Source organism: Ailuropoda melanoleuca, chromosome 7 (assembly GCF_002007445.2).
Source record: "Ailuropoda melanoleuca isolate Jingjing chromosome 7, ASM200744v2, whole genome shotgun sequence".
In the NCBI taxonomy this organism is placed as follows: domain Eukaryota; kingdom Metazoa; phylum Chordata; class Mammalia; order Carnivora; family Ursidae; genus Ailuropoda; species Ailuropoda melanoleuca.
In genome coordinates, this window is record NC_048224.1 from 14382171 (window position 1) to 14392056 (window position 9886).

The 9886-nt window shown below is 39.5% G+C and overlaps 1 long non-coding RNA gene across 2 annotated transcripts; it reads right to left on the reverse strand.

Annotated features, from left to right (window-relative positions):
* Nucleotides 1–7653: 7653 nt before the first annotated feature.
* On the reverse strand, nucleotides 7654–8408 carry LOC117802979. Of its 2 annotated transcripts, none has more exons than XR_004626481.1 (3): nucleotides 8229–8408; nucleotides 7978–8092; nucleotides 7654–7867 (listed from the first exon to the last, which is right to left on the reverse strand). It is a non-coding gene; the product is annotated as an uncharacterized LOC117802979 (long non-coding RNA). The 2 variants fall into 2 exon arrangements; XR_004626482.1 differs by having other exon boundaries at nucleotides 7654–7895.
* Between the last annotated feature and the right edge of the window lie 1478 nt (nucleotides 8409–9886).

Genomic DNA, 9886 nt, shown 5'->3' on the forward strand with positions numbered 1-9886 from the left:
CAACGCGGGGCTCGATCTCAGGACCCTGAGACCATAACCTGAGCCAAAGGCAGCCCCTTAACCGACTGAGCCACCTAGGCGCCCCTCACATTTGTTTTTTAAATGAAATTTTGACTTTCTTTTAAAACTACCTAGGCAGAAATGAATTTATTGTGCATATCAAAGTATATAATAAAAATTGTTACTATTGTTTACCAGACTTTTAGGATCTTTTTTTCTTTCTCACTTATATTACTTACAAATTCTAGAGAATGGAATTTGAGCTTTTAACTAATTTATTATTAAATTATTTATTAACTTTATTATTATTATCAACAGTTTGTTATTTAGATTCAGCGTCTAATCCTCGGGTTTACTCATCTATATGACATATTTGTAAATGAATATTCTTCTTTTGTTTATGGGATCCAACCAATAATGGTTCCATGGTGACACTGGTGTGGTGAAATAGGAACTTTCCATGAGTCTAAGATTTGCTAAGATTTGCTGACTATGAGACCTCCACTAAGGACAGATATTCAAAGAAGCCCCCAACCCTCAAGGAGTCCACATTGTCATGGGGCACCCAGGAAAAGGAACACTTGGAAAACATTTTGGTTAGTGGTATGAAAGAGGTTTCCTCCCGTGCCTTTTCTCCCACCACCCACATATACTTTGTTGTGGACCCCCTTCTTTCCACCTGCTTAGCCTTCCATACTCCTTCTCTTCAGGGACTCCAATTTTTCCTGGTGCATCCTGCCTTCCCAATTAGGACCTGTCATTTGAAGTACACCAGGCTGCCATTCAAGGTGACTAGACTCCTTTAACCAAGGGGCAAGTACATGACCCAATATAGGCTAACTGATTCTCCCTCTCGGGATCTTGAAACTTAGTGAGAGGCTTAAGGACGGAAAATGGTTGGAGGCTTCATTCCCTTGGCTGTATCCTGAAGAGACTATCCAATCTGCTTTCATGACTGGTTCTTCTTTTCCTGGTTGTGCAAGAAGCCTTGTTATTCAAGTTTCCTTGTGAGCTACTTCATCCTGTATCTTTCCAATAAATTCCTTTAGAAATGTGGCTTATGTTGCTTAAAATGAATGAAGTTTTGATATGGTGTCATTCAATATGAAGAGCCCTCCCTGGCCGTCCTTATTCTGGTCCTACCTCCATCCTTTCCTCATATAAATTTCATTCTATTTTCTGTCATTCTCTACATTTTTACTCTAGGGTACAGTGATGGCCATTTGAGGGAGAGTCTTGGTCCAACGGAGGCAGACCTGGGTTCTCCCTTTATTACATTAATCACATTGGGTAGGAATTTGAAGATCTATCATCTGTACGATCATTTCGAACTATCATTTGAAGAACTCTCATCTACCGCACATATGTTACCTCATTTAATTATTATGGTAAGTCTATGTATTAGGCATTATTATCTCCATTTTAGTTAAGGAAACAGAAGTTCAGACAGGTTAAGGAGCTGGTCCAAGATGACATAGCAGCAATGTATCAGAGCTCTAATCTGAACTGATATCTACCTAACCTCAAAACTCAATTTTTCCCTGAGTTGTCTCAGCTAGTCTCTCCCAAGACATCACAATTTGGGTATCTTGAACACATTACTTTATCTTTGTGACACTTGGTTTCCTTACCTATAAAACAGGAATATGATAACCTACTATGTCATATAGTTGTAATCACTAAATGGGATAATGTAGAGAAAGCCTCTGGCCAAAAGTGAATGCTTTCTAGTTCAATGCCCAGATCTGATATGTAAATCTGGATCTTGGAGATTATGGAGAATGCAAAATCTTGGCCAAATCAGTCATTTCTGGTTATCCCTTCACCAACTTCTTACCAGAGAGTCCAGCTGCTGAAAAACTTTAAATTCGGTTGTTCTGTCCTTTCTCCTCTCCCCCCACACCTTTCCATCTCCTGCAAGAAATGCTAACAAATGATGAAACTCTTATAAGAGGAGTTCAATGGCAAGCACCATCATGAACTCAAACTCTGAATAAGTGGGAGATGGTCTTCTGCACATTTGGCTCCAAGATTATGTATTTGCCTATGTGTGTTTCTTATGTCATTTAAAAAAAGATTTGTTTATTTATTTGACAGAGAGAGAGAGAGAGAGCACACACAAGGGGGGAGCAGTAGGCAGAGGGAGAGGGAGAAGCAGGCTCCCTGCTGAGCAAGGAGCCCAATGCGGGACTCAATCCCAGGACCCTGGGATCATGACCTGAGCTGAAGGCAGATGCTTAACTGACTGAGCCACCCAGGGGCACTGTCATTTTTTAGTTTAAAAATGTAACTCGTTTTTTGGTAACACTTTAGAGTATCTCTAAACGTCTGTATCCAAGGTTTTTAACTTTAGAAGGAATTTTCAGTTTAGCAGTTGAAAATAACAGCCCCTGTACTTCATAGTATTGCTGTCAGGGTTAAATAATACATGATAGGGGCACCTGGGTGGCTCAGTCAGTTAAGCATCCGCCTTTGGCTCAGGTCATGATCTCAGGGTCCTGGGATTGAGCCCCACGTCAGGCTCTCTGCTCAGTGGGGAGTCTGCTTCTCTCTCAGCCTCTGCCTACCCTCCCCCGCCCCCGCTCATGCTCTCTCTCTCTCAAATAAATAAATAAATAAAATATTAAAAAAATAATACATGACAATTGCTGTATCTATCACAGATTATGTACTCAGTAACTGTCAGCTATGATTATTATGACACATTTGTAGTTTTAGTATTTTGGACATAATTGATGCCTAGCAAATTTGAATAGAGTAGTCCACAGGGAAAAAGATGTTTCATGGAATAGGTGAATAGTTGAAAAGAAACTGTTTTAAGTTACACAATGTTTGGATGCAAACTGAGGGAAAATAAGTGAAACTCCACGTTTTGATTTAATTAGTCTGGGCAATTTTTCTGGTCTAAGATTGAGTTATGGTAAAATTAGAAAATACTGATTCACATGAAACTTTTGTTTTAGCTTTGAGTTTAAGTGTTACTCATTTTCTCTGTGACCAGCAAGCAATATCTGCCCCGAGCGGATATGAAGGAAGCTATACTTTCAAAATGCACCGAAGTGTAAAAGTGCTTCATTGTCCCTATGACTGTAAATGAAGCCCACATCCTTTCCTTCTGGCCAAGGTGATGGTAAAGACACCCCAGGAAATACATAGTATGAGCACATAGTTTACAAATCTTTGTCCAAGTGACAGTTTGTGAGAACCACATTCTCAGGGCTGGTCGCAATGTCACAACTCCGTAGCCCCTGGGAGCCTCAGATCCCCACGCTGAGCGATATTGGGGTGTGCTTTGAGTGGCTGGAGGAGGAGCAGGAAAGTGGGAAAGCTAAAAAAAAAAAAAACTGGGAGGGGGGCATGGAGAATTCTTTGGAACCAAGGTTAAGGCAGAGGCGAGTAACCGAAAGGCTGATAAATCAAGGTCTTTGGGGGGAAACTGAAGGTACAAACAGTAGGAAAAACTTATGAACAGCAAGACGTCTGGTGGGACAGACCAGGACGGAGGATGAGTCATAGAGCCAGGAGTTCAGAGACGAGTAAGGACCGTGAGGATGTATTAGAATCACACAAGCCCGATGGCCTCAAATCCCTTGTGTTTGCTTCTCACCCGCAGCGGGACCACCACTAAAACAGACCAACTAGCTTAGGACTCTGGCGCCGGGCAGACTACAAACCGCCGTATGTGAGCAGAAGTCTTACACCAAGTTTGAAAGTGCCGAGAGATTTTCAGAAGCAAGAGGTTGCGTTTCCTATAATAATATATTCCTGTACTGCCTCCCGTCTCAAATCTACAGCAGGAGAAAAGACAAAAATGGAAATAACACAAGAGAGCTGCATCATCCTCTCCTGTCCTACTGGGCCTCTCAAGCTTTGCTCCCAGCTCTGGCAACAAGGAACGGCATGGTAGGGCCAGGTTTTTGGGTGGTACTTCTTTACAGTTATACAAATAAATTTTTATTTCTACCTGTAACTGATAGGACTATTGACCTATTTAAAACAATACACATTAAATAAGAGGCTTTTTAAAAAAATTTTTTTTATTTTAATTTTTTTTATTATATTATATTATCACCATACGGTACATCCCCGGTTTCCGATGTAAAGTTCGATGATTCATTAGTTGCGTATAACACCCAGTGCACCATGCAGTACGTGCCCTCCTTACTACCCATCACCAGTCTATCCCATTCCCCCACCCCCCTCCCCTCTGAAGCCCTCAGTTTGTTTCTCAGAGTCCATAGTCTCTCATGCTTCATTCCCCCTTCTGATTACCCCCCCTTTCTTTATCCCTTTCTTCTACCGATCTTCCTAGTTCTTATGTTCCATAGATGAGAGAAACCATATGATAATTGTCTTTCTCTGCTTGACTTATTTCACTTAGCATTATCTCCTCCAGTGAAATAAGAGGCTTTTATTATTTATTAAAATACAAATTAGAGAATATGGTTTTAAAAAATATGGCAAATGGCATTTAGATTATTGAGATTTGAAAAAATGTTCACCATGGTTCCTGACCCACTTCTAGTAGTCATGTAGTGGCAAACGTTGTTAACAGAAAGGAGAAGAACAGGAGGTGTCGGGGGAGGGGAAGTAACTCAAAAGCCAGTGATATTTTATACTTGAACAAGATAGAAAATACTGAGGAAAAATTCTACTGCCTTAAAATGTGTCATTCTGTTGTATTTCTCTTGGACGATGGTTTCCTATCTGAAAAATAAATTTATTAGTAGCTGCCCAAACTATTCCATTGACATTTTAAAAACTTTTTATTGTGAAAAATCTAAAACGTACACAAAAGGAGAGAAGAAAGTGTAAGTTCTCATGAACCTATCATCTAGCTTCACGAATTATAAATATTTTTACAATCTTGTTTCATTTAGACCCTCACTTTTGTGTGTGTGGAGGGGCTAAAGCATTTAAGCAAATTCTAGACATTGTGTCATTTCACCCATAAATACTTCATTATGCATTGCTAATTGAAAGAGTATGTTTTATGAGCAACCCATGTCGTTATCACAACTTACAAAATTCACGATTTTAATATATTCAATCCATATACAAATTTGCATGATTGTCTCACATTTTAACAATATGTCCCATTTACTATAATTATGTAAAAATAATGTGAAAAGTCACTAGAAATCATAAAAGACACTAATTTGAAGAAACACTTATGCTAATAATATATGGTGATGATGAGGAGGAGGATAGAATTGTGATCTATTATAGTAAAAGTAATTATTGTCTCTGGGATTAAGTTGTAAAAATCCTTAGCTTTAAATTGCATAATATTTTAGAAAATTTAAAAGTTTTTGCTTTTTATTTTTATAGAATTTTATTTGGTCTCCTGAGAATGTTGGATAATTTATTTTTGTTCTTTCATATTGATTTCCATTTTATAATATTTATTTTTCTGGTAATGAAAGTAATTCATGTTCCTTATAAAAATATTGGAAAATCAATCATAATTTCATGACCCAGTGATGACCTTTCAATATCCTAGAATATTCCCTGTAGTCTTCAGTGTAGCTATGTGCTTATGATACATACAGTGTGTATAATGTGTACAAACAGGCTTTCATTCACTTTAACCCACTTTTTGCAATTTACATTTTATCTTATGCATTTCCCAAGTCATTGAACAACAATCATTATTTCCACAAATCTGTGCATCTGTGACTCCTCCAATGCATAAGTCTCTAAAATGGAATTACTGTGTTCAGAGTATGAATTCTTGTAAGCTTCTTAGTATTTATTACTCAATGATCCGTCAGAAATTATTTTCCAATTTCCAGAAAATGAGCACTTATTTTAATTCTACTTCATTAGCATAAAATATTAACATGCAGCCTTTTGGATAAATGGATGTATGAAATATCACATGTCTTCTTTTTTCATTTAACTTTTTGTGAGAATGAATTATGTTTCAGTGTTTTTTGGAAATATTTTTTCGAATGTTTATATCTATAACTGTAATTTTTTGCCTATTAAAATGTTTGACCAACTTTCTATTTCAGGACCCATCATACTGGGTTGTTAATATTTTGTCTATTATAAAGATACAAACTTTTGTATATTGTTGCTTATGTTGGCAAATATTTTTCTAACTTTTTCTTCTAAGTTCATTTATTTTTTTCCTAAAGAGATTTTACATGTTTAGTCAAGCCTATCAATGGTTTTTATTGTTATTTCTTTCAAAGATTTTGTTTAGTCCTTCCCATTCTCAAATAATAAATATATACTTAAATTTGCTACATGATGATTTATGATTTTTAAAAAATACCTTATTCTTTCTTCCTTCTGAATTAAATTTAGCAGTTTGGTGTGATGAGAAGCATGGACACGATTTTTTCCCATCATTTCATTTTCATATTGCAAAAGGGATAACCTTTTCTTTCCTTATTAATTTTTTGGTCATAACTTTATCACACACTAAATTTTTTTTTTTTAAACACTGAACTTTTATGTCCACTTTGGCACATTAATGGTGCATTGATTTAGAATGATCTTTTCTTGGTAGATTTTTTTAAGAAGATTTATTTATTTATTTGAGAGAGAGAGAGCAGCAGTTTATTTACTTTAGAGAGAGAGAGGGAGCAGGAGTGGGACAGAGCGAGAGAATCTTCAGGCTGAGCACGGATCCCACTGGGTCTCCATCCCAGACCCATGAGATCAGACCTCAACCAAAACCAAGAGCCAGACACTCAACCAACTGAGCCACCCAGGCCCCCCTCGGTAGATCGTTAGAGGACCCTCTTTTTAGTCTTCTTTTTTAAAAATCTCCTACATTGCTTTGAACATGACAGTCAATGAAAATGTGTTGAGTTCTACAAACGATTAATGAGTCATTAATATACCTGGGGAAGCATTAACTTTAAGATATTAAGATAATAAAGGTCTGTTTTGACTGTTTTAAATATTTAACTTTTGGAGAAAAAAAAAAGAGTCCTGGGCCTGATGGGTTTTTTAATGACCCCTCCATTTTATAATTCTTTCATGTAACTTTACTCAGGCACAGTCCTTTCCTAAATCAGAGCACCAAGCTAGAGTCTCCTGCTCCCCGGAATCAAAACTAACATTTGGAGCCAAGGCACTTTAATTCATCATTCTTCCAAAGCAACGGTGCTCCGGGCTGGTATTTTGAAACCTTAGTGACCTCTGCCAAAGACCTTTGAAGATTGTGTCTTGTCAATCCAGCAGGATATCCATATATACCTAACCCTTTCTGGAATATCTGAACAACATTCTCCCTAAGAATTTGCCTGTGGGGATTCTTTCTTAGCGCCCCCGCGGTCCCGCGCGCCCACACGCACGGCGATCCTCACTCTACTGTAAACTACAGCCCCGCGGGGACGCGATCTGCTTTTGCAACCTCCTGCCGCACAGCCCTCACTCTCCAGATGTTCGCTCCCGGAATGAGCCCGCACCTTGCTGCGCTCGCTCTCCCACCCTTGCGGCGAGCGGCGGAGCGGATCTCCCGCTTTCCGGCCGCCTCCTGCCTCCTCCCAGTCTCCGGGAGGCCGCGGCGTCCCCGGCGCTGTGCGGCTGCCGGTCTGCGCCTCGCTCGGCCCGGGGCTCGCCGGCCTCGGCCCGGGGCCCACCGCCCGCCAGGGCTCCGGACAAGGGGCGCGGAGCATAGATGCCCTCCCCACCTCCTCGCCTTCCTCCTTTCCCTCTGCCTCCCTTTGCGGCAGTGTAAGAACGGATTGAGAAAGTATCTTTATTTCGTTACTTCATTAAGTAAAGTGCTTCTTAGGGAAAGACCTTGGTGTCTGGCCTTCAGTTCCCATGAAACAGAACAAGGGGCTGAAGTAGTTGGGGCTCTTCACACGGAGTCCCCGGGAACGAAAAGGTGCCTCAGGGGGCGCTGTTTGAAAGGATCGAAACAAGCAAAACTAAACCAAACCAACAAAATACTTCCCCCCTCCTCCCCCGCAAAAACACAACCACAAAAGACCCAAAAACAACAAAAAAAACCTTGTAAAGACGTTGAAGGAGATCACCTTCCAGGATTTTTTCAGTGCTAACGTGCCATGCTTTAGGAGTTTTTTCTTCCTTTTCTTCACAATGCATCACTTGCCTTTGTTTTCATCTGCAATGATTTTCACAAATTGGCGATTTTACCTGAACAGCTTCTTTATATAATTTAATAACTTGTGTACATCCCATCCATTAGCTGACTAAAGCAGCTAACATAAAACAAAACAAAACAAAACACCCGGCCTCACACTAATTCTGTTGCAGAGAAAATTCTGGAGTCTAGACCGAAGATTAGAGTTCTAGTCCTAGGTGTGCCACTGTTTTGTTTTGTCTTGAGCAATTCACTTCGCCTCACTTTTGATCTCTGAAGAATGAACTAGTAGACCTGAATGGTCTCTTTCCTGTTTTGAGTTTTCAGGACACCCACGTTTCCTGACCTGCTGGCAGACTGACGACCTAGTCAGGCGAAGTAGAGCGTAGGTTTACCTGCCTAGGATGGTGCCTTGGCTCCCAATGAGGGGATTTTACCCCTTGGGGCTTTGGCCACTCCTTTCTTCACTGACCTTATAAAGAGGAAGCAGGTTGAGTCATTTGCTGTGGGGTTAGCAGGGGTTTGAAGGGCTCCTTCCTGATAGCCTCTGAAGGTAGGTCCCACTTCATTACAAGAAGAGTTTGAGAAGACCAGATACTTTTTTGGGCCTTTTTGATAAACCACTCTTCATAATCTACTGGCCTGCTGAGGCTGCTAACTATTTTTGGGAAAGACACTGTAAACTTGGTGCCAAAAAGTTAAATCAAGTGAAATAGGATGCAAAACATGAGGTCGTCTGGGGGGAACAAAATGTGTACAGCTCTCCTTATACGGTCGACTTTCTTGGATTAAAAAAAAATGCTCACTTAGTTATTCTCAAGCCTAGAGGTTAGAAGAAGCGTTAATGCAGACCTTTGATTTGACTCACAGATCACAGACCTTCCTGGATAACTACTATCTAATCTAGGAAAACTTTGTTGAAGCGAAAGATCATGTGTTTTCTATACGAAGGCTACTCTACCTACAAGTTAATTTCCTAAACAGTTTCTTTGGTGACACAGGTATACAGAGTCTAGGCCTGCTAGCATTCTGACATTTTTGCTATCCCAAAACCCAGTAAACTCGTATCCAAGCTCATTTCTGTTTCAAATTATAAGATAGGGGCCTTTAAAGATTTTAAGAAGTTATTTGCCAAAGGACTCTAGGAACTTGATTTGATTTTAAAATATTAAAGGTTGAGGGTTTGATATGCCTTTCAAAAGAACATGGAGAATATTTAGAGATCTTTAATCCTTAGTAATCACTATTCATTTTAGAAGTTAATTAAAAGAAACGTTTGAGCAGTTCAATGAAGTCTGATATCAGGGAAACTAGGATTCCTGGTTCCCTTTAGTGAGAAATGGTATTTGAGATTAAGATCTGGGCACTAGGGGTGTTCATTGCTACTATGATAGCCTTTAAGCCTTTCTGTAAGTAGAATCGTAGTTAATGTATACATGCAGACTCACATCTGTACGTATACGTATATGTATAGAACCTCAGTTCTCTTCACAGAATCTCTATGTACGCACATATGCTATACATATACACGTATGCACGTCTATAAATTACACCAATACCTGCTGTATGTATACATATACATGAATTCCACAAATACATATATACGTGCACATACACATGCATATAGAAATATGTGCATTAGAAATCTTGAGCCCGTGTTGACGCTACCAGTTCAGTTCTATCCTCACGGCGTTTTTTGCCTTCCCTGTTCCACATCAGTTTGCCCTTCCTTCCACAGCAAGAAAACCATGGTTCTCAGCCATCTCCATACATCAGTTTATTTGCTAAATCCTATAATAGATATAAAATAATTTC